The sequence below is a fragment of the Notolepis coatsorum genome, assembly GCF_963971535.1.
Source record: "Notolepis coatsorum genome assembly, chromosome: 1".
Taxonomy (NCBI): domain Eukaryota; kingdom Metazoa; phylum Chordata; class Actinopteri; order Aulopiformes; family Paralepididae; genus Notolepis; species Notolepis coatsorum.
The window spans coordinates 292194955-292220951 of NC_140165.1; positions in this window are offsets into that span (position 1 = coordinate 292194955).

The following is a 25997-nucleotide window of genomic DNA, read 5'->3' on the forward strand; positions in this document are numbered from 1 at the left end:
AGAGAGAGAGAGAGAGAGAGAGAGAGAGAGAGAGAGAGAGAGCATGGGAGTATTAATGGGAGTTCCTCTGTCAGGGAGCCTTGCTGACCTTGGTCTTATCTGAGCGACCTCATGCATGATTGATAAATAAATATGAAACTCAAGCCGTTTTCAGAAACGGAGGAATCTAATCTCATTAGGAGTTGATTCCCCTGGCAAAAATAAGGACGGTTTAAGTCGGCATAGTGACCCAGACATTTACTCCTGAAGTGGTACTTGTGCACTGTGTCGGCCAGTAACCGATACAAAACAATATTCCACTGACTTTCCACAACCCCTCGGAGACAAATCAATTCACAGTGGTGCCAATAAATATTCCCCTTCACCAGCGGTAAAGCACAAGTATTGCGTCTCCCCCTTCCTGAATGTGAAAATAAACTTGACTTTATGCAGGCCTTTGCCCACGTATTATTTCTTTGCCTTGAGCAATGTCATTATTTACCAAAGCCATGTTTACAGTAGGCTCATGAATTATTGAAATACAAAATACAATGCTTACCCACAATATCACAAGACTGCAGCGTTACAATGGTGTCAACAGAAAATGTATTGTAGACGTCTTGCCACTGACCACTCAGTTGACATACTGGTGATATCTCAATATATCTCTTTCCACCTAAATCTGCGGTACGTAAAACCAAAATCGATGGTTTGATCGCGTCTTACAAGAAGTCTGTCCTGACCATTCACAAAACCCTGACAGCTCAAGAGAGTGCAAATGGCCACATCCCTGCGTGTGGCATGGCACGTTTCAAAAAGCAAGAGGCCCTGAGCTAATGAAGGAATGTGCCATTGAAATGCTACAAGAGGTGCTTGATCCAAAAGAGACGCTCACTGACCTTGTTAAACTGTCCGACAGAAGTACAGCCAGACGAATCAAGGTCCTAGGGGATGACTGCTTCAAGTCGCTCCTTGAGCATCTCAGAATAGTGGACCATAATTATGTCTCTGGCTATTGACGAGTCAAGTCAAGTCAAGTCAAGAGTTTTATTTGTCACGGCATACAAGTATACAATGAAATGTGGGTGGTCTTGCCCGCAACGATGTGCAATACAGTAGTACAACATATAATAGAATCCAATAAAACAACATTGTGCAATAAACAGGTAACATAGTGGGGCATCTCGGTATTTGTACATAAGTTATTTACAGAGCATGGAGGACATGCTAGGTCCTTTGGTAGTGCAATACACTGTTACTGTTGCTATACTATTTTTAAAGTGACCTTTCCTTTGTGGCCATAAGTGTGGGCGTGTGCAGCATGAGTGTGTGCTTGCTCATGTTAAAGTGGCTGCTAGTGTGCGAGCGTGTACAGTGTGCGTGTCGTGTGTGTGCTCATGTGTGCTTGTGTGTGGAGAGTTCAGTGTTCTGTGGCACTCAGTGTTCAGTGTTCAAGGCTCTGATGGCCTGGGGGAAGAAGCTGAGCCGAAGCCTCTCTGACCTCAGCAGCTGGAACAGGCTGTTGTTGGGGTGGTGAGGGTCTTTCATTATTCTGCAGGCTCTGGATTTGCACCTCTTGTTGTATAGAACCTGTAGGGGAGGTAGTGCAATACCCGTGGTACGCTCGGCTGAGCGCACCACTCTCTGTAGGGCCTTCTTGTCCTGTGCCGTGCTGTTTCCATACCAGGCAGTGATGTTTCCAGTCAAGATGCTCTCTACAGCTCCGGAGTAGAAGGACTGGAGTATCTTCCCAGATACTCTGAACTTCCTTAACTGTCTCAGGTGGTAGAGGCGCTGCTTTGCCTTTTTTACGACTGTGTCTATGTGTGTTGACCATGTCAGATCCTCTGAGATGTGGACCCCCAGGTACTTAAAGCTGCTCACCCTGTCCACGGTAGCCCCGTTTATCCTCAGTGGTGTGTGTGTCTCCTGCTGTCCTCTCCTATAATCCACGATCAGCTCCTTGGTTTTACCAATGTTCAGGAGCAGGCTGTTGTCCTGGCATCAGCGTTCCAGTACCTCAACCTCCTCCCGGTAGGCCTTCTCGTCGTTGTTCGAGATCAGCCCCACCACCACCGTGTCGTCTGCAAACTTCACTATGGAGTTGGAGCTGAACTTGGCCACACAATCGTGTGTGTAGAGTGAGTACAGCAGGGGGCTCAGAACACAGCCCTGGGGGGACCCGATGCTCAGGGTGATGGTGTTGGAGGTCTGACCCCCCACCCTGACCGCCTGGGGTCTTTCACTCAGAAAGTCCAGTACCCAGGTGCTCAGAGCGGAGCTCAGACCCAGCTCGATCAGCTTGTCCACCAGTCTGGTGGGGAGTCCCCACTGGGGACTATGGTGCTGAACGCTGAACTGTAGTCAATGAACAACAGTCTCACATAGCCCCCCTTCTGGCGGTCAAGGTGAGAGAGGGTGCTGTGCAGTACCTGGGAGACCGCGTCGTCAGTGGACCTGTTTGTCCTGTATGCAAATTGCATAGGGTCCATATCACTGGGGAGGGAGGCACAAATGTGATCCTTGACTAGCCTCTCGAAACATTTCATGACCACAGAGGTGAGTGCCACCGGTCTGTAGTCATTGAGACATGTTGGGGAGGGTTTCTTCGGTACAGGGATGATGGTAGACATCTTGAAGCAGGCAGGGACCACTGACTCCGCCAGGGATTGATTAAATATGGCGGTGAACACAGGGGCTAGCTGGTTGGCACAGGACTTAAGTATGTGTCCTGTTATACCATCTGGGCCAGCCGCTTTCCTGGTGTTCACCTGCATAAATGCTCTTCTCACACTGTGTTCCGACAACGAGAGAGTCATGCGACAATACCGATATTGCCCAGCTCTCTGTCTTCATCCGTTTTTTTTGGCAGGCAATCCTTTCGCGAGGAACTTTTGTGTCTCATTCACTTGGATGGCCACACTACCAGAGAGATGGTCTTTGAGGAGCTGTTTCTTTGGTTAACTGTGAAGTTACAGACGGAGGTCCATCCATGCTTGGCTTGAACGAGGGGTTTAATGAGCCGCCTCACTACTGTAAATCCCGCAATAATGTCCATCCATTATCCACCAATCCGCGCTCTGCTCAAAACTTAGTGGAGAAATGCAAGAATCTATGACTCTAGTCATGCATGCCTTGTCAATTTCATTCGGGAAAATTCCAGTCTTCAGCATCGATTGTTCAAGGCCATCCTGGAGGGTGATTCACAATGACATTCATTGGCTCAGTAAGGGCAAAGTCCTGGAAAGAGTCTGATCTGCTGGGCAAGATTTGTGTCTATTTGGGCACACAAAAGAGCACCAAGGCACGCAACTTTCTTGAGTTCATCAAAAGTGTTCTTTCTTAGCGACATCACCTCCCATCTCAACAATCTCAATTTGCAGCTACAAGGCCGCAATCACACCGTCGCTGACTTATACAAGACTGTTTCAGCCTTTCGCAGCCAACTCCAATTGTTTGACAATGACTTGAGAGGTAGAATGCTCCACTTCCCTCGTCTCCGCCAGCACTGTGAGCAAACCAGTTCAGAAGCAGGTGCTGACATGAAGGCTTGCGAAAACTTGCATTTGAGTGGAGATGCCACTTTTCACATTGACACTCTGATTTCCATCCCATGGTTTCAGCTTGATCCGAATATTATTATTAGAATTATTTTTTAAAGAGCATTTTGGTTGTTAGACTTGTTTTGACGTTTTCAAAGGTGTTTGAAATGTATGCTAATTGTTACGTTCGAAGCGGTCCTGCGTATCTAGTTTCCATTCGGTTAATAGCCTGTTTTTATTTGTGTTAAAGGAAAACGCCAACATTTTGGGAAATTTGCTTATTTAACATCTTCCCTGGAGTTAGACAAGAAGATACATACCTTTTTTGTCTCTGTGCGTGCATTTAGCTTTGGGAACAGACGCTCCGTTAGCATAGCTTAGCTTCATCACTGGAAGTGAGTAGGGGCCGGAGCCCGACGTTCCCTTACTGTGTATAGTTTGATTGATTGATTGAAAAGTTTATTAACAGATTGCAGAATACACTCCAAATACAACTCCAAAACGTTCATGTAAACATGTTGTGACCTGTGTATTCACCACGTGGAGAAATAAAAAATAATTGAATTAGACAATTACGTTTTATAAGCAAATATACTTGCCCAACCACTACTGTATGAGCGCAGCCAGTGATTTCAACGTGACGGCGTGTTTGTTTACATTCTCATTCATTCAAAAGATCCGAACCGATTGAAGTTTATAGATACCATGACTTGAAATTAAATTAAATTGGACTTGCATTTCATGCAACTGAAAGGATTTTCATGCAATTGAAATGACAAGCTGTTTAAAATAAACTCTGTTCTTCTCACATAGCCTATTTCTGCATTTTGAATGAGGGAGTGGTGAGGGGGTCAGGGTTAGCCCGCTGTCGTATTTATGCTTGATATAAATAATCACTCCAGGACAGGACGAGTAAGTTGAGATCTTTATTCAACGTCGGCATAACGAGTGGTTGCTATGGTACTGTAGGCTAGTAACCAACTGACCATCAGGACCCTGTGTGGGTAACAAACCAAAAAGGTGCGCCTAGCGCGCCTGTCATAAATTAGCATATTCATGGCATGAATATTACACCCGCCAAGTCATTTGAATCCTAGAAAGTGGACCGGGCAGACATTTAATTGGGAACCCCTGGTCTAGCCTTTGGTATAAATAACTTAAACCGAATTACTAGCATGTGGTTGGTTCTTCTCATTAGCTTTATGCTAGCTACCTGTACAAATACGCTAGTCTTGTGTGCACTGGTGGAAGTATAAGAGTGTAACTCAGTATTTTATAGTGTTTTATGTGAGTTTTGTGTTATTATTTTTTCAGTATGGCGGAGAGATGTAGATGACTTGTGAAGGTATGCTTGTTTGAAGTATTTCATTTTACTTATGTTCTTGATATTTTTGTGGGTAAATGGTAAATACATTTTATACCATTTTCATGCTCTTTATTTAGTTTTACTTTCATTTGAATACTGTTTTATATTACATATTGTGAGTGAGCCTGTGTTCTCAGAGATATGGTGGTGTTACATCCCAATGTATATATTCCCCAGTGTGTGTCTCCATGTGTGTGTTCTCCATTTTGTTTGTTTCCTCCCTCCAGCCATTGTTCCCTTCACCATTGGTCAATTCTTCCATTATTGCAATACAGCACCGATTGGTGGATGGCTTCAGACTCCAACACTCAATCCACACCACCCAATCATGGATCACCCCACACCTGTTAAAACATGGCTTCTCACTTCAGTCTTTCTCTCTCTCTGGCATGAGGCTAGGCTTGTTGTGTTTTTGGTAAACCTGTAACTTTGACAGTATTGCATTTCGTTTATTGGCCTTTGGTGCTTAGTAGTAATTTCCTTGTGTGTGTATGGCCGCAGAGAGAGCATTGTTAAGTTATAGTTTGTTTTTGTATATATTCTGCTTTTGTTTCTGTATAATTAATGTGTTTTTCTCTCTTTCTCAGGAAGCACAGATGGGGTGAGCTGCCATTTCCTTTGGACATTGTTTTCTCCTGTTTTGGTTAGGTAAGAGTAGTTTAGGTAATGTAATCTCTTTTACCATAGATTAGATTGTGTTTATTTGGAGTATAGTGGTGTTTGTTTGTTGTTTTGGCCTGGGCTCACCCCTGAGCTACATGTGCTTCCTTTGCCTCTATTCAATAAATATCATTGTTGTTTACAAACCTGGTCCATTTCTGTCAACCAACTGTTATGTTACAGCCCTTTACCCTTAGACTCACAGGGGTTGTAACATAAATGGGGGCTCATCCGGGATCTTGTAACCCGTGTTCAATTGTTGGTTGATGGATTTGGTGAACTGTGTTTGTTTACACTTGTATAGTTATTAATTAATTTGTGTAAAAATGGCATTTGTGTAAGAAAAAGATAATGGCAGTTAGTACTTTTGATCTGGGGAAATTCTTGAGCAATCCTACTTGGGAAGCGCTAGATAGCTGCCGCAAGACAGACTTAGTGGAGATTGCCACACATTTTCAACTCTCGGTTCAACAAAAGCATCTTAAGCAGGATATCAGGTGTCTTGTGGTAGATAAGCTGTTGGAGCAGGGGACGCTTGTTTTACCTGCGGTCTCTGATGAACATGCAAGTCCTCCTGGTGAACCTACAGAAGCACCGCCTTCTGAGGAGCAAGCCCATGGTGCTGAAAAGGCAGGTGTGAACGTCACATTGCCACATTTTCACTTGACCTCTCCTGTGTCAACTGGGTCTCGAGAAGGGGCCCAGGTCAAGGTTAGAATAGCCCGTCTCCAGATGGAGGCTCAGGAGAAGGCACAAGCACGTGAGGCGGAGTATCGGCTTCGTAAAATGGAGCTTGAGGCGGAAAATGAAAGGGCTATTAACATCCGTAGGTTGGAGCTTGAGGTGGAAAAAGAGCTCAGACTGCGGGAGTTGGAGCTGGGAGACCAAAGGAGTTGATCCAACTCTGCTACACCGACTCCTCCACAAGGCCCGGGTATGTCCTCCTCCACAGCTTATTCATCACACACTTTTGATATAAGTAAACACATTGCTTTGGTGCCTCTGTTCCGAGAGACCGAAGTTGATACTTATTTTAATGTGTTTGAGCGTATTGCTGCTTCATTGCGCTGGCCAAGAGAGGTCTGGCCTTTGTTGCTTCAATGCAAATTGACTGGTAAAGCCCAAGAGGTTTGTTCAACACTTTCCCTAGAAGATAGTCTATTGTATGATACTGTGAAGGCTGCCATCCTTCGTGCATATGAGCTTGTGCCCGAAGCTTATAGGCAGAGGTTTCGCAGTCACAAGAGAGCTGTCAACCAGACCTTTGTAGAGTTTGCTAGAGAGAAGGGAACTCTCTTTGATAAATGGTGTGCAGCAAGCAAGGCCTCAGATCTTAACTCTCTCAGAGAACTCATTCTATTAGAAGAGTTTAAGAATCGTTTGCCAGAGCGTATTGTAATTTACCTGAGTGAGCAGAAAGTGTCCACTCTGCAGCAAGCTGCTGTATTAGCTGATGAGTTTGCGCTAACCCATAAAACTGTGTTTGTAGATAGGCGTGACTCGTTTCTCCCCCATGATTTCTCTCAGAGACCTTCTGTCCCCAACCATTCAGAATTCACACACCCCCGACCAAAAATGTCACCTCCACGCTCAAAAGAGGAGCGGACATGTTACTACTGTCATAAATCTGGTCATGTTATTTCTGACTGTTTAACATTGAAACGTAAGCAGCAACCGTCCTCTCAGAACTTTAGACAACCCAAAGGGGTTGGTCTGATTAAAATGGCACCTGATTCCGATCAACAGATGCACAATGATCAGGATGTTCTCGATCCTTGTTTCAGGCCATTTACTTCCAAGGGTTTAGTTTCCTTGACAGGGGATCCAAAAGATCAGTGTACAGTTCAGATCTTACGAGATACTGGAGCCTCACAATCCTTTATCCTCTCTGATGTACTACCTCTGTCTGAGAAATCTTCCTGTGGTTCTAGTGTCCTAGTTCAAGGTATTGAGATGGGTTTCGTGCCAGCCCCGTTACACTGTATTCATGTACAATCTGATTTGGTCACTGGTTTCTTTAAAATAGGGGTGAGACCTTCCTTGCCAGTTAAAGGCATTTCCTTTATCATGGGAAATGATTTAGCTGGAGGACAGGTGAACGCTGTGCTGGAAGTGTTGGATCACCCAGACACAGATTCTCTGCCTGATGACTTGTCACAGAACTTCCCTGAAGTTTTTTCTGCAAGTGTTGTCACTCGGGCTCAATTGAAAAAGAGAGGTGATGAAATTAATTTGTCTGACTCTGTTTTTGCTTCAGCTTTTGTCAGGGAGGAGTTGCTGGCTCCAACTTCTGATACCGCTGACAAACCACCGACTCATAGTAAGGTACCCCCACAGACAACTGTAACTAGTTCCGACGCTTTGAAGTTACCCGTTACTCGTGAAATGCTAATTACTGCCCAGAAGGCTGACCCTTCTCTTGCAAAATGTTTCTCTTCTCTTGAAACAGAACAGAGGAGAGAGTTGCATTCTTATTTTGTGGATGAAGGAGTTTTGATGCGTACATGGAGGTCCCATAGTACTAGACTGGCAGAGCATGCACAATCGGAGATAGGGCTACCAGATCAGGTACCAGACTGGAGCACTGTTTATCAGATTGTTGTCCCTGCAGTTTATCGTCAGCATGTACTGTTCTTGGCCCATGACCACCCTTGGTCTGGACACTTGGGAGTCACTAAAACATACAACAGAATACTTCAACATTTCTTTTGGCCCGATTTGAAGTCCGATGTAGCACAGTACTGTCGTACCTGTAGTACTTGTCAGATCACCGGAAAGCCAAACCAGGTAATTCCACCTGCTCCCCTCTGTCCTATACCAGCGGTCGGTGAACCATTTGAACATGTCATAGTTGACTGTGTTGGTCCGTTGCCAAGGACCAAAGCCGGCAATCAGTTTTTGTTGACAATAATGTGTACCGCCACCCGTTTCCCTGAGGCTATCCCTCTTCGCAGAATTACAGCGCCTGTAATAATTAAGGCTTTGACGAAGTTCTTCTCCACGTTTGGACTGCCTAAGGTAGTACAAACGGACCAAGGCACCAACTTCCTGTCTAGGTTATTTGAGCAAGTGTTACAGTCCCTGGGTATCCGACATATAGTGTCCAGTGCCTACCACCCTGAAACTCAGGGGGCTCTAGAACGTTGGCATCTGACCTTAAAGTCCATGCTGCGTAAATATTGCTTAGACACAGAGAAAGATTGGGATGAGGGTGTCCCCCTTGTTCTATTTGCTGCGCGAGAGACCATACAGGAGTCTCTTGGTTTCAGTCCTGCTGAGCTCGTTTTTGGGCACACTGTTAGAGGGCCTCTGAAAGTTCTTAAAGAACGGTTCATGTCAAAGGGTGCCAGCACACCCACTAATGTTCTAGATTTTGTTAGCCAGTTTCGAGAGCGACTGCATCAGGCGTGCTCTCTCGCAAAAGAAGCGCTCTCTTCTTCCCAGAGAACTATGAAACGGCACTATGACGAGAAAGCTGTTTCTCGATCTTTCCAGCCAGGTGATAAGGTTCTAGTCCTGTTACCTATCCTTGGTTCTGCTCTTTCCGCTCGTTTTTCCGGACCGTATGCAATAGACAAGAAGATAAGTGATACAGACTATGTGGTTCGCACCCCTGATCGTAAACGTCACTCTCGTGTTTGCCACATCAATATGCTTAAACCATATTTTTCCAGAGATAGTGTGCAGGTGAAGACCTCAGACCAGACAGCCGGACTGGCCGTCTCTGCTGTTGCCTCAACTCCAATAGTTCCGGACTCTCCTGACGTTAGTGGTGAGGATGTAGATGGCTTGGAGTTGCGCAATGCAGCCCATCAGGGTGCTAGATTGTCCAACACTGAGATGTTATTGAACCTGCCCACTCACTTAGCACACTTACCTGAGGAGCAGCGAGAGGACATCACAAATTTGATTCAGGCCTACATGGCTCTGTTTGGTGATGTTCCCTCCTGTACTTCTGTATTGGCCCATGATATTAATGTTAACAATGCTGTGCCTATCAAGCAACATGCATACCGTGTTAACATCACCAAGAGGGCCATGATGCAACAGGAGGTTGACTATTTGTTAAAACATGGTTTAGCCAAGCCAAGTTGCAGTCCCTGGAGTTCACCTTGCTTGTTAGCTCCCAAATCGGATGGAACTCCTAGATTTTGTACTGATTTCCGAAAGGTAAATGCTGTCACCGTGCCTGATTCCTTCCCACTGCCCCGCATGGAAGATTGTATTGACAACCTTGGATCTGCCACCTATGTTAGCAAACTAGATTTGTTAAAGGGTTACTGGCAGGTCCCTTTGACCCCCCGTGCCTCGGAAATCTCGGCGTTTGTTACTCCTGACAATTTTTTGCAATATACTGTAATGCCTTTTGGAATGCGTAATGCCCCGGCCACTTTCCAGCGACTGGTGACCCTAGTCCTGGCTGGTGTTCCAAATTGTAATGCCTATCTCGATGACCTGGTTGTCTATTCGACCAACTGGCGTGACCACATGACAACCTTGCAAACTGTCTTTGACCGCTTAGCTGGAGCCTCCCTGACCCTTAACCTTGCCAAGTGTGAGTTCGGCAAGGCTACGGTTACCTATCTTGGTAAGCAGGTTGGACAAGGCCAAGTGCGTCCGGTGGATGCAAAAATATCTGCAATCACAACTTTTCCAGTGCCTACTACTAGGCGGGAATTGCGTGGATTCCTTGGGATGGCTGGGTATTACCGTGGTTTTTGCCGGAACTTTTCTTCTGTCGTCACTTCTCTCACTAGCCTGTGTAGCCCGTCCAAACCATTCATTTGGACAGCTGATTGTCAAAATGCATTTGATAGTGTTAAAGCTCTCTTATGCAGTTCCCCTGTTCTCTCTGCTCCAGATTTCTCCCTGCCGTTCCAGCTGGAGGTGGATGCCAGCGGGGTGGGAGCTGGAGGGGTGTTGTTACAGGAAGATCACGATGGTGTCAGTCACCCGGTTTGTTATTTCTTCCGGAAATTTAACAAACATCAACTAAACTATTCCACTATTGAAAAGGAGACTTTGGCTATGTTGTATGCGTTGCAACATTTTGAGGTGTATGTCGGTTCGAGCGTATTACCAGTGGTAGTATACACCGACCACAACCCATTGGTTTTTCTGTCGCGGATGTACAACCACAATCAGCGCCTCATGCGTTGGGCGCTCATAGTGCAAAATTATAACCTCAGCATAAAGCATAAGAAGGGGTCTGAGAATGTGTTGGCGGATGCTCTATCTCGGAGTTAAATCTCTCGTGCTGTCGACTTGTTCTATGTTGCTGTCGACTCAGTCTCTCTTGCCGTCAACTCGTCTGTCATTGTTGACCCGTGTGGTTGTACCAACTGCTAGTTTTTTCATAGCTCTTTGTTTTGGAGTGCATGTTATCTCGGGGATGTTATCTCGTTGTTAAAGAAAAAAAAAAAACATGTTTAGTTGGTAGTTTATGTAGGCATGTTTTTTGTCTTATGTATGGGGGTGTTACATCCCAATGTATATATTCCCCAGTGTGTGTCTCCATGTGTGTGTTCTCCATTTTGTTTGTTTCCTCCCTCCAGCCATTGTTCCCTTCACCATTGGTCAATTCTTCCATTATTGCAATACAGCACCGATTGGTGGATGGCTTCAGACTCCAACACTCAATCCACACCACCCAATCATGGATCACCCCACACCTGTTAAAACATGGCTTCTCACTTCAGTCTTTCTCTCTCTCTGGCATGAGGCTAGGCTTGTTGTGTTTTTGGTAAACCTGTAACTTTGACAGTATTGCATTTCGTTTATTGGCCTTTGGTGCTTAGTAGTAATTTCCTTGTGTGTGTATGGCCGCAGAGAGAGCATTGTTAAGTTATAGTTTGTTTTTGTATATATTCTGCTTTTGTTTCTGTATAATTAATGTGTTTTTCTCTCTTTCTCAGGAAGCACAGATGGGGTGAGCTGCCATTTCCTTTGGACATTGTTTTCTCCTGTTTTGGTTAGGTAAGAGTAGTTTAGGTAATGTAATCTCTTTTACCATAGATTAGATTGTGTTTATTTGGAGTATAGTGGTGTTTGTTTGTTGTTTTGGCCTGGGCTCACCCCTGAGCTACATGTGCTTCCTTTGCCTCTATTCAATAAATATCATTGTTGTTTACAAACCTGGTCCATCTTTTCTGTCAACCAACTGTTATGTTACAGCCCTTTACCCTTAGACTCACAGGGGTCGTAACAGGTGGAGACAGATGACTAGTGGTGTGTGACAGATCTCCAACCACCGTGTGTGTCTCAGATTAGTAGCTAATTACCTACCGCCTGACACAGGGAATAACACCATCTAGTCAGGCTGATGAAGTATTGAAGAGGCATTTTGCTAGGGATAGTTCCAACTTTGGGACATTGTTACCAGTAGTGTAGTGGATGCAAAGCTATTTAGCTTACTTACTGAGTCCTGTGGTCTGGAATTCTGTACATTTAATGTCTGATTATCACATCCTCACGACAGAACAACATGATTCATGTAAAAAATGCCCCTTTAATAGCATTCCAATTTGTAGAAGGCACTAGAATACTATACATCTGCATCCCCCTCTCTCTCTCTCTTTAGAACCGAGTGGAAATGATTTCTGTTAAATTAAGGGATAGGCCATTGTAGTGTCAGTTGACTGTGGGTAGTATCTAGACCACGTGTTGTCAAACCTAAGGCCTGTGGACCAAATATGGCCCGGTGGTATTTTCATCCGTCCCCCAGACTGAATTAGTTTATCAATTCATTTTAGTCCGCTGCCTCTTCTATAGGCGCAATCCCTCGGTCTCACAGTCTTACTACGCGGCAATACAAATGTCTGGACTTTTCAAGCAATATGCCCCTATGTATGTTTTTGTTTACTTACGTTAAAAGCTCATAACTTAAGTCATCCGTTTTCACTCGACTCAAGCCGTGGTATTATTCAGTTTGATCCAATTTTATTTTTATCAAGTGAATTATTGCTAATTCATCATACCTACTCTGAAATCAAATAGATAGATGAAAGCTGTGGTAGAAAGAGATGCCAAAGTGAGGGATGTGTTTTGTATGTGTGTGTTCATGCATGTGTGTATGCGTCTGTGTTCCACTTAGTCCAGGACCAGTTTAGCCTAGAATTGATAATCTTAGAAACTCTTGAGGGTGAATAATTAATTGAATCCTAATACAGTATATGTAATTTAAAGCTGTAAAAACAATAATAAGCCAATTATCCATAAATGATGCCTCCAGTACTTACCCACAGCCCTCCTTGTATGCATTGAGGTACCAGAGAATGAACAGAAGGGCATTTACAACAACATATTGAGCTGGTATGCACACATTGAATAGATAAACTAAATTACTAATTAAGCTAGTGACTTCAGGAACATGCAATTTTTGTTTTGTTTTATTATGTGTCTGGCCGGCAAAATCATCCGTATTTTTCATTTCAGCCCCCTTCAGTTTGACACCCCTGATCTATAGACTTTCAACCTACTGTCAATTGACTGTGGGTAGTATCTAGACTTTCAACCTACAGTGTACCATCAGTAGGCTGTCAACAGGGTTGTTTCAACAGGCTTTAAATTATTATTATTATTATTATTATTATTATTATTATTATTATTATTATTATTATTATTATTATTATTATTATTATTATTATTATTATTATTATTATTATTATTATTATTATTATTATTATTATTTTATTATTATTTTATTATTATTATATTATTATTATTATTATATTATTATTATTATTATTATTTTATTATTATTATTTTATTATTATTATTATTATTATATTAAGGTAAGGGATAGATCAAATAAGGTGAGAAGAACTGTATTGTCCCCATGGAGAAATTGCTTTGTTGCAACAGAACAGCACCACAAGTGATACAACTAGATGGAAAATACAAAAAGAAAAATGTAAATATTAACATAAATTAACTTGTATAGAATATGGATATGGATATATGTACATCCATATATACATGTATACAAGTACATGGATATCTACAGGTATAACAGTATGTACAGGGTCACATACATATACATAATGTAACAAATTATATGCACTTAGTGTTATACATAGCAGATGTGCTACAGATGGAAATATATACATACAAATTATAATACTGTATTATTATTATTATTATTATTATTATTATTATTATTATTATTATTATTATTATTATTATTATTATTATTATTTATTATTATTATTATTATTATTATAATAATAATAAGCTGTGAGCGGTGCAGAGGTTACCAGAGGTTATGTTATGTGCGTGCGTGTGTGCGTGCGTGTGTGTGTGTGGTGTGTGTGTCAGAGACTGAATAAAAGTCCAGGCTGCAGAGCCAGCTGGCTGCAGGGCTATTGCTGCACGTGACATTTGGTACAAAGGAATGCCTGAAGCATTCCTTGGCACATCTTGGATGTGTCTATGGTTGTCCTCGCACCAGCATGTCATATAATGAGGTGGGAGGCATTGTTCGTGATGGAGATGAGTTTGGATCTCATCATTTCCTCCACCACAACCTCCAGAGTGTCCAGTATCAGCCCTGTGAGCTGTCCGTGGCTTTTACGTTACCCTCCCAGCACACAGCAGTAACGGAGATTACACTGGCCACAACAGACCGGCACAATATAAAGAGGAGCCGGTTGAATATGTTAAAGGAACAAACATTTTGGGAAATTAGCGTATCGTCTTCTCCAGAGAGAGACAAGTAAATAGATACCAGTTTCCTCTCTGTGCGTTCAGTAGAAATCTTAGCACAATGAATGGAAGCGGACATGACTGGTTAGCCTAGGCATTGTCTAACTAACACCTCTCCCGAAGGCTAACCGGCCATGTCCGCTTCCATTCATTGTGCTAAGCTAGGCTAACGTGCAGCCAGATGGCTTTCTACAGAACGCACAGAGAGGAAACTGGTATCTAACTTCTTGTCTCTCCCTGGAGAAATGTTGTCGTGTTCCTTTAAATGACAGGAGCTTTCTGAGGAAGAACAGTCTGCTTTGTCTTTTGTTGTAGAGGGCATCATTATTGTCAGACCAATCCAAGTTCAAGTTCAAGTTCAAGTTCTTTAATAGTTGTCATACAGAAGTACAGAATACTTTCATACAAAATGCTTCTTACTGTTACGCTCCAGAGACTGTGCTAGACAAGATAGTATCAAATAACATAATAACATAATATAGCATGAATTTAGAAGAAGAAAATGAGGTCACAGTGTTCGGTATAGACATATGTACAATGTTCTGAGTTACCATATAATATACAATACACAATACTATGCAGTGTACTAATGTACAGTACTATCTAGTGCAAAGCAGAAATGGGATGAGGTACAATTTTAGGTACAATTTACAGTAAGGTGTACGAGTTGTAGTGCAATCCTTCATCCATAAATATAAAGTGTGGGGAGTGGGTGCTACAGTGTGTTTGTTTAAAGTGGGTGTGTGCTATAAAGTGTGTGGAGTGGGTGCTACAGTGTGTTTGTTTAAAGTGAGTGTGTGCGTGTGGATGTGTGTGCTATGTGCGTTTGGTGGTTGTTGTTGTGTAGTGTTCATTCATTGTTCGTTTAGCAGCCTGATGGCCTGGGGATAGAAGCTACTTCTGAGTCTTTCTGTGCTCGCCTTGAGACTCCTGTATCGCTTGCCTGACCGCAGCAGTTCGAAGAGGCAGTTGTTTGGGTGACTGGAGTCTTTAATGATTCTCTTAGCCTTGCCCTTGCAACGCTTGTAGTAAATGTTCTGGAGGGTGGGGAGCCCCCCTCCAATTGTGCGTTCGGCTGAACGTGTCACTCTTTGTAGTCTGCTTTGGTCTTTTGCAGTGCTATTCCCAAACCAGGAGGTGATGTTGCCGGTCAAGATGCTCTCTATTGTACATGAGTAGAAGTTCTTAAGGATCTTCTGGCTGACTTGGAACTTCCTTAGGCGCCTGAGGAAGTAGAGGCGTTGTCGTGCCTTCTTCACCACACTGTTAATGTGTGTGGTCCATGTCAAGTCCTCGGATATGTAGGCTCCGAGGTACTTGAAGCTGTTGACTCTCTCAACCGGTGCCCCGTCGATGCTGAGGGGGCTGTAGTCCTTGACCCCCGACCTCCTGAAGTCCACAATCATCTCCTTTGTTTTGCTGACGTTCAGGGAGAGGCTGTTTTCCTGGCACCATCCCGCCAGGACCTTGACCTCTTCCAGGTAGGCCCTCTCGTCGTTGGCAGAGATCAGGCCCACCACCACTGTGTCGTCAGCAAATTTGACGATTGTATTGCTACTCCGCTGAGCCACACAGTCGTGTGTGTACAGGGAGTAGAGGAGGGGACTCAGAACACAGCCCTGGGGGGCCCCTATGTTGAGGGTGATGGATGAGGAGGTGCAGTTGCCTGCTCTCACCACCTGGGGTCTGCCAGTCAGGAAGTCCAAGACCCACTGGCAGAGGTCATAGCCCAAGCCCAGGTCCCTGAGCTTGGCTATGAGTATGGAGGGGACTATGGTATTGAATGCCGAGCTGTAGTCGATGAATAGCATTCTCACATAGTTCCCCTGCCTCTTGTCCAGGTGTGATGCTGCTGTGTGCAGCACATGGGATATGGCGTCCTCCGTGGACCTGTTGGGGCGGTATGCAAATTGCAGGGGGTCCATGTTGATGGGGAGGGAGGAGCAGATGTAGCCCTTTACTAGCTTCTCCAGTCTTGAACTCTGTTGCCATACTCAGTTTATACCTACTGTACAGTATCTACTGCCTTTACTGTCTATAACTGTACCTTACACTCTAGTGTAATCATATAACTACCTACCTCAACCTATAGTCTACCCATATAACACTGTATGCTAACCATGTACTGTATACCGTATATATTTTATATGCCTTTTTTGTGTGCTTATTTCTGTATGTATACTTGACGTGACTGTGAATGAGGGAAACGTTAGGTTATGACTATAACCAAGTTCTGTTAGTATAGCGAAGCTCGGCATCGCTCTCTGCACTATCTCGCATACGTGCACGCGCACTGAATAAAGACCACAATGTACCTTTAATCCCAATATTCGTCTGACCACACCCCTATCAGCTTACCCATATAAGCAGGGGTGGGGCCACCCACTCTCCTCCTTCCCAAGCTTTCGCCACAAGGCGAGGTCAAAGGCTGCAGCGGCGTCGGATGCCGAGCTTCGCTATACTAACAGAACTTGGTTATAGTCATAACCTAACGTTCTGTATCGTATCGCTCTCGCTCGGCATCGCTCTCTGCACAAGGGAGGCAGAGCGAGAGCCAACGGCCGACAAATACACCCCGCTGACAGCCCCCCACAAACCATCAGAACAGGGAGGGCCGAGCCCCCCCGACCCACCCTAATGGCGGGCACCCCCCCAATTAGGGGCTTCACGGGAGGGCGACGGACCCGACCGTGCGAAGAGGCACTCAAGCAACTCAACGCACAGGGTGAGCAGACCGTGGCTTGACCCCACGACTACACACACGCACAACCCGCATGCCACCCGGGAACGAACGGAGGAACAACCTCGTTACTGCCCCCAGAATCACGGGGTCAAGGGCAAACCCAACCCCGTGGCAAGGCCGTAGCAGCGGAGCACGAAGGAAGACCCAGACCCACCAAAAGGACTGGACTCCCTAGAATGGGGGCCCGGAGAAGTCCATGATGCCAGCATCAAGACCCCACCAGGTGGGCACGTAGTGCCCCGCCCCCCACATCGCCAGCGTATTCGGACAAAGGCCCCTCAGTTACTGCACCTGGTATTCCCAGGCGGAATCCCATCCAAGTACTAACCAGGCCAGAACCTGCTTAGCTTCCGAGATCGGACGAGATCGGGCGTGTTCAGGTTGGTATGGCCGTAAGCCGAGCGGGCCCTGTCCCCCCAATAGTACACCGCCTGGCACACTGACCCTGCAGAACAGGCAGTCAGCATGGCCGTAAGCACACAAAAAAGGTTAACCAACGGAAGCAGGCAGCGCACCGGGGAAAAACCAGGCAACAGGCTGTTAACCCTAGCCTGGAGACTGCGGATGAGACAGGCGCCAGAGGGGACAGCTGAACACAGCCGCCCCGGCGGAAGGAGCGTAAGCTGGCGGTGTTGCATGACCAAGCCTCCATTTAAAAACCCCCACCCAGAGGGGTCGAGGCAGAGAAGGCTGACACGATTGGCAGACGTCATGAACGTGCAGGGGCACCCTCAAACGGTGAACCCGGGAGTTGACACTGCTCCAACACACCAGGGAATCAACCACCTCGGTGTTACCCAATGCGGTGGTTGTTCCTATAACCCCTCAAGAAAAAACTCCAAAACACACCTGCGGGTATACACCGCAGTACAAGTGTTTCAGTTTCCAAAAAGGGTTAACCCAGGCCTACGGGTCGCAAACATCACTTCGGACCGGGCCTGGCGGTACGGGAAGCACAGGGTCACCAGAGGAGGTCAAAAAACCACCCCCACAGGCCCCTCTTCGCCATGCGTGAGAGAGGAGCGAAAAATAATGGAGAACCAGCCCCTAAGCACACCGTACCTGGTATTCCCCGGCGGTCTCCCAACCAAGTACTAACCAGGACCAACCTGTGTAGCGGCCGAGATCCGACGAGATCGAGCGCGTACAGAATGGCATGGCTGTAAGCCATGACGACAGTGCTGAGTAAAAACATACCCAACCAGGGTCTCCATAGCGCTTAACCCTGTGACACCCAGACCGACCTGGCATTTTTCCCCCTGAAAAAAGCCCAAGTCCCTCAGGGTACCAGAACAGCAGATCTGCATCCCCGGCGGACAACGGGTTCAACTGATCTGGACCAGCGTGACCAGAACCAGTCCCGTGCCCTAACCACGCCGACATGCCTACTCCAGGAGAAGGGCAGATATGCGTGTTGATCTTAACATGAAAAGAAGGCGCCACCCAGACGTTCGGACGAACCGCGCCTGGTGGCCCACCCCAAGGGCGTGAGACCCCACCACATATGTTCAGATCCATCCCGTCATCATCCCCCAGACATGAACGAGAATCCGTCGACAACCCACCCAGGTCATGGGATGTGGTCGTCGGAAGAGGAAAAACCCCCATCTCAGTTGCTTTATAAAAACGCTGTTTCAACCACAAGCAACCAAGGCGTGCCAGTCAATCGCCTGTTTACAGCGAGCTAGCACTATACGTGCGTCGGGACACACCCCCATCAATGAACAGGCTATTTAGACCTGTCATTGAATCCCCAAGGCGCCCAGGGGAACGACAAGAGGGGTGTGACACTCCCTAACTCCAACACTTCTGGAATAGAAAGAAGGAAGCATCAACAGTATGTATCCCAGTCTACACAGCCGGGGTAAAAAATTTTCACATTTTTACATCCCACCACCCTCCCATAGGAAAGAGACGGGGATCCCCAGAGAGACTTCCCACGCGAGCTGTACAGATTGAAAAGAATATATTGCACCTTGAGCCATGTAAAAAACTGGTTTTAGGGCCTCCGGGGAAGAGGCACTGAACCCATACACACTCAATAAACGAATTGAATCGAATATACATACAATAGAAAAGGACCCTTCTAGAGGGTCCACTCACTTTGACAATCTGAGGAGGAAGGCTCTGTACTCTGATGGAGGCTTCCTCACATGGAAGAAGGAGTCCGAACTCACAGAAGGCCTGAATAGGCGCTTGGTGAGGAGGAGCCCTGACCACCCCCCCTGAAAACAGATCCATCACATGGACCTGAACAGCACACGGAAGTCCTACCAACAGAGACGCGCACGGTGACGTACTCTATGGCGGGGGAATTCCTGCGGTGCACACGCCCAATATACCAGGCCGTGGGACCAGGAACTCCCTCCCCCCCCCCCCCCCCCCCCCGTAACGTGCCGAACCGCCACGTGACGGGAACCTTGAAGGACAGGGGGTGTACCCCTGACCGACAGAACAATGGGGAGAGGAAAGGTTACCAGTTCACCCCTTTACGACCCCACACCCATGATACGATGTAACGACAAAAAGAGAATATGACACAGTCATAGTCAGCTCTATGAAGCGTTTCACAGCTCCACACAGCGCATGAGCTAACCTGCTATCTGATTTTTACTAAGGAAAAACACAGAATAGAGAGGGCTCTAAGAACCCCGGTCCAACATACACATGTGCTTCTGTGGCCAGTACAACCCAGTTGTAGGTCACATGACACACACAACCCATCATCACCTACAAAAAATGGCAAAAACACTCAACAGAGGAACGCCGTTTTTTTCACAATGAGAGAATACATCATTCTTGATTAGTATCGACCACAGGCCTTGCTAAGCACACATGACAGCAACCAAACCAATTTCCCTTTAGGAAATAAGTTTCTCCAGCAGATTTAGCACAACCTCAGCAATCAAGCTAAGAGTTACATCGTATCCCTACCACACAAAAGACACAATTAATGCACAACATGTCTGACAGGAGGATGAAAAAGTCCCCAGGGAACCGGGGGGGAAACACAATCCTCCTATTTTACCCTCAATACGGCCAGTTAAAACAGGAAAACCTGTTAATGTGTGAACACACTGTTCATTGTCATTACAGTCTGAGAAAGAACATTCTTTTACTCACTTGTCACCAAGCATAGCTTCATAGGTTAGTTACCTTAGTTGTGAGTACACGGCCGTGTTTCTCACACAACAACCAGATCATTACATCCCGTTTGCACGGAGAAGCTAACTGCCAGTGACAAAAACAGCTCACACATAACCCGCAACGTATCCTAAATGCATTGTAGCAACACACGTTTTGGGAAAAAACACCGTTATTCACAATACATTTAGCAAAGTAAAACCAGAAGACGTGTTATGAGGTCTGGTCAACCCCGTTCCTACCCGGAACGCAGATCAGCGAAGTGCAGTCACAGACACCGTAGGAAACACAGCCGCTCCTGTGTTGTCCGAACTGGGCAGCGTCACCGCCCCAACCCGCACTACAGTCCCCTGTTGATGCAACCTTGCCGTCCTGGCTCAGGGCAGGGTCGACGAAAACATCCCCTGTCAAGGATGACGTCGTGGTCAAGAGTGTAAAACATGTTAAAATCAAAGCACGTTCAACAGAAAAGCATCAAGCTAACGGCCGCTCCAACCGTTCGGGTGCTACCGCTTCTGCGCGCGAGACGCCGATCTAACGACGCACGCGATCAGAAGCGAGCTCACGGCGGCGCGCGAGAAGCTAAGCTACCCCGCGCCAGGCCATGGCCATAGCAGCAAGCTAACGTTACCTAGCGACCACGACATGCTAGCCCCGCAGCTAACAGCTGACTGGCTAATAGTAGGCCCTAAGCAGGCCATGCAGCGATCCAGCAGGCTAACGCAGCAGTTAACAGCTGACTGGCTAACCGTAAGCTATGAACATGTAAACAATGACATAACACTCACCCAGACAGGCCGCCGTTCTGAACCTCTCCTCACTTTTTAAGAGAAAAGAGAAAACAAGATGTCAACACCGCTTCACAACGGTGACTTTACCACATCCGACGGAATCAGCACAGTACCAACTGGCCTGTGTAGCTGACTTTGAACATGAATCTGCCGCTATCGCACATTACATGCACATATCCCCTCGTGAAGGAATACTCTCATTTGGATATGAAAGATGGGGCCTTAACACGGTGACAGAGAGAATCCACTCGTCCAGAACACACAGGGATCACCAGTGTCAATGGTCGCGGCCCACTAGTTAAAACTATAATGGTCTCCAGACCAAGGCCTTCTGTCGCCTAGGTGGCTGAACAAAGGACCCTAGCCTGGGGCCGGTTTCCATAAACTTTGTCAAGTAGCCCCCATAGCACTAACAGACAAGTGGAGCCCGCCAGCAAACACTACTCACCCAACCTGGAACGCACCGCTTCTCACAACAGCGGCATGTCCGACAGTTCAGCTGTGGCCTGACAGGTTTCACCCCAACAAACACAGCAAGGAACTGCAGTTGAGAAGCATGCAGCGGCGTGCTCCCAATACGAAAACCGGTGGAGGGTTTTTAGAATGATCATCATCTTCCAGACACTCCAGTACGAAGACAATATCGCCGTATTTTCTCGAAAATAGTGAGAGAGAAAATAAAGATATGATGTCAACGTATCCTTGTTTCCCAAAGCTGCTCCTAAACCTTTCTTCCATCATGGTGTCAAGTGTGGGGATCTACCGAGGCACTTCTTCCTTGTGGTGAAAGCGAGAAGGAGGAGAGTGGGTGGCCCCACCCCTGCTTATATGGGTAAGCTGATAGGGGTGTGGTCAGACGAATATTGGGATTAAAGGTACATTGTGGTCTTTATTCAGTGCGCGTGCACGTATGCGAGATAGTGCAGAGAGCGATGCCGAGCGAGAGCGATACGATACAGAACCTCAGTTGCCTTTTGAGTTTTATCCCATAACTACTTGTATTAGTTATACCACTGGCCAGCATGGCTTACAACTAGGGATGCTCGATATTGGCTTTTTTACCGATACCGATATTCCGATATTGTCCAACTCTTAATTTCGATACCGATACCGATACCGATATCAACCGATACCGATATATGCAGGGTTTCCCCCCAAAAAAACTGAATAATTTCAGGTAATTAATAATTTCACTGGATGCATTCAAAAGGCTTTCTAAATGTAAGCATTATCTGTGCAAAATATGATAATTAAAAAAGTAAAAATTAACATTACATATCTCTTGTTGTTGAATTAAACCAACATGCATACTTTTGACAATAAATAAAATAAGAATTGGTTCTTACTTGCTTGCCTGGGTAAATAAAGGTTAAATAAATGTAAAAAAAAAAAAAAAAAAAAAAAAATTTTTTTTTTTACCGATACCGATATTTTCCGATATCACATTTTACTGCCGATATCGGCCGATAATATCGGTCGGCCGATAATATCGGACATCCCTACTTACAACCATAGTGTATTTATACCTGTATCACTGTACATAATAATACTGTACATACATCAGATTAGCAGATTTACTCAGTAGCTTTGTTATATATATATTCCACTTAATCACTTGTTTATATTTAATCACATTGTATATTGTCAATGCACTTTACTGTTACCTTGCACTCTGGTTAGATGCCAACTTATTTTCTTTATAATGTACTTGTGCTGTACGATGACAATACATTCAAGGGATCACGCCTTGAAAACTTTGGGAGCCATGTATTTATATAGTACATGATACCTAAGTGCATACAGTACAGATATCCTCATAAGTATCTATTAATTCGTATCAATTAGATACTCTTTGGGCTTGTTTTTATCTACTTGTTCTGAAAGAGTTGAACTAATTATTTTCGCTAGCAAGATCTCATTCGGTTATTCATTCCATTAAGCCTACTGCCAGCAGGCACATTTAAAGAAATATAATCTGATTGATTGGGGTAATGAGGGACTTAAAATTAGCCTATAGATATGCATTTAACTTGTCGGCGAGGCTATTGAGCAGTACCGTATTGTACCCATTCTGCAATCTGTTAATAAAGTTTTCAATCAATCAATCAATCAATGCCGTTAGAAAATCCGGATTTCGGTGATCGACACCTGCTGCCTTTTCAGGTGAGGTGGCCGCGCGCAATTATCCTGAGTACTCAAGTCTGGTTCGAATTAACGAGAGTGAATCAGCCTTCGAGGAACAGGGATAGCCTGGTTTCAATCATTGGGTTAATTGAATCTGGCTAATGGGACTTTTGATCGACTTAGTTGAACCAGGTACGGGGAATAGGGCCCAGGAACATGCACCTTCACAATACATTTGAATGGAATAAAATCCTGTACTGTTCTTGTTTGTCCTGATGTACCAGGTTACTTGAGTAGCAAGGTTCAGAATGGAATTCCCTGTGCATGAAGTCAATGTAGTCTGTGATGTTCTTTCCATCTGCCAGCATAATGTAGTGTATAAATATCATTTGTTGATTGATTGTTTTATTTTCCCGTCACACACACAAAATGCTCAACCCTCATGAGTTTATAAGACAGCAAAAATACAGTTGTAGTGTTTCATTATTACAATTAATTTTATTGCATAATTACAGATTATTATACAGCTCTGCCTTATCTCCCAAGCTTGGCAAATTCATATTCATCCTGCTCAAGAAAGTCAACATAAATGGAGAACATTTGACTAAAAAGTACATCCCTTATATCCTCATAGACGGGACTGTAAAACAAAAGAAAATGAACCTCATCGTCAGATTGAGAACGCGGTTCTATAAATAAGGAGTACAACAGTCTCGTATCAGTGTACTTCTTTTTATAGCAAAGATTACAGTTTATTGTTAATCAATAACCATCACGGCTAATATGTTTCTCTTTTTGAAAATGTTTTTCCCCCCAGAATCGCATATTCCTTTCAAAGCCGACTCACAATAACACTGATAACTAGGAGATTAATTACCTCACATTAATGTGGCTGTTAGTAGTCCATTCATGTGAACTCCCAGAAGGATCTACCGGCCAGACCGTAACATAAAACCTCAGGAGTTGTTTTTGTGTCTCCGAGTCTGTCCGTGAGTGATGATCACCCCTCGGAATTACATCAACACACAGGGTAGATGTCCACTGAAGTCAACTGAGGTAGGGAGTGTATTTTAGAATAATAATACTAAGAAATAAAAATGCTCCAGTTAAAGATGAAAAGGTTGCAGTCAAACCTAAACTGTGACATTACCTTCCCTTGGTGTCGCAGACACCCCATTTTCACAGGTGTCATTCATGCTAACAATGGTGACTAATTGATATCTCAAACTGGAAAAAGGGGGCAGGGTTTGACATAGGCCCATTCCACTTGGCTTCAAACCTGTAAATTGGACATGTGATGGACATCTCTCTTTACCAGTTAAATAGAATGTGGAACATCCCTTGAATTAGATGAATGGCAGTGCATGAAGCTGAGGTATAGTAGAACATTTATGCATCTTTATACGCATAACTTGATCAGTTAATGAAACATGAGCTGCTGTGATGATGTTCAAGCTTTATTGAACATTATTCTCCATGATAAACAGGCAAAATGACGTCTTGAACATTGCAACCAATGGACTAAGAAAAGAAACATCAGGTTCTACATCATCCACGTAAATTGTATAATCAGAGGTATCTTCTTTTTTAACCACTGTCAAAAAGGTTAATATTATTTAGTAGGTACTACAACATGTTGTAAAAAAACTGTAGGCCTACTCCTGCCTGCACATTAACAGATAACACACTTCTGCATCCTGTAGTGAGACTCGGGAGTCAGGGGTGGTAATCTGAGGCTCGCGTGTACAAAGTCGCACGCCTGACATATCGGCATGTAATTCAAGAACCGCTGAACGGATTTGGTCGGGTGAGGTGGCATTCAAACAGCAACAAATAGGGCTTTAATTCTATATATTATATGTTTTATAAAAAATGCAGATCCGCTAGACCCTCGCAAAGAGCCGTGTCGCGCCGGTGGGCAAATCGTCCTAAAGAGGGCCCGTTTTTTGCTGAAACCCCCATCCCCCACTCAGATTATGCCTTCTAGACATTTAGTCTGATTGTTTTAGTCTTGTTCTTATTATCAAATGATTTTAGCATTTCACCTCTTTCGTATGAAAATTTTTCAACCTCTGTAGTAGGGCTAAATCCACAAAGAATGGATTGCACGGAGCAAGTTGCACCCTTACTTAAAATTCATTATGAATTGAAAATGGGGGACCCTGATGTAAACAAGATGAAAGTCTTTCTCTGGTCTGCATCCCCTTAACAATTGTGTGTATTGAGCCGTACTGTATTGTACCCATTCTGCAATCTATTAATAAAATTTTCATTCAATCAATCACCGTGCAGATTGATTGATTGAATACAAATTTTATTAACAGATTGCAGAATGGGTACAATACAGTACGGCTCAATACACACAATTGTTAAGGGGATGCAGACCAGAGAAAGACTTTCATCTTGTTTACATCAGGGTCCCCCATTTTCAATTCATAATGAATTTTAAGTAAGGGTGCAACTTGCTCCGTGCAATCCATTCTTTGTGGATTAGGCTATTATTACTTTGCGTTTTGGTGTACTGAAATAGGCTCTGATGTCAGTCTTTTTTCTGCCATGTTCTACCGGACTGGCTGGCTAGACACACACACACACACATAGGCGGCGCGTGAACCGGACTTTAGGGTAGGCGATAATGCGTGCAATTTTCTTTCTTTTTTGTCAATACACACACCCACTAGGCCAGTGGTCAACAACCTTTTTAAGCCCAAGATCCCTTTTTTTTTTTTTTGGTGAAGGCAAGATCTACCTATTGAAGCGTTGAGAGAAAAAGACAGCCAAGATTGTACTTTAAACTAAATTACTTTTATTTGCCTGTATTTTAATTACATGCAATGCTTTGGTCCAACATTAAAACATCAAAGTATCACTTTTCACATCAAAACAAAAGTAGAACTGTAATGTGGACTCTCATATTATTAACATTATAAAATGCTAATTGTAAA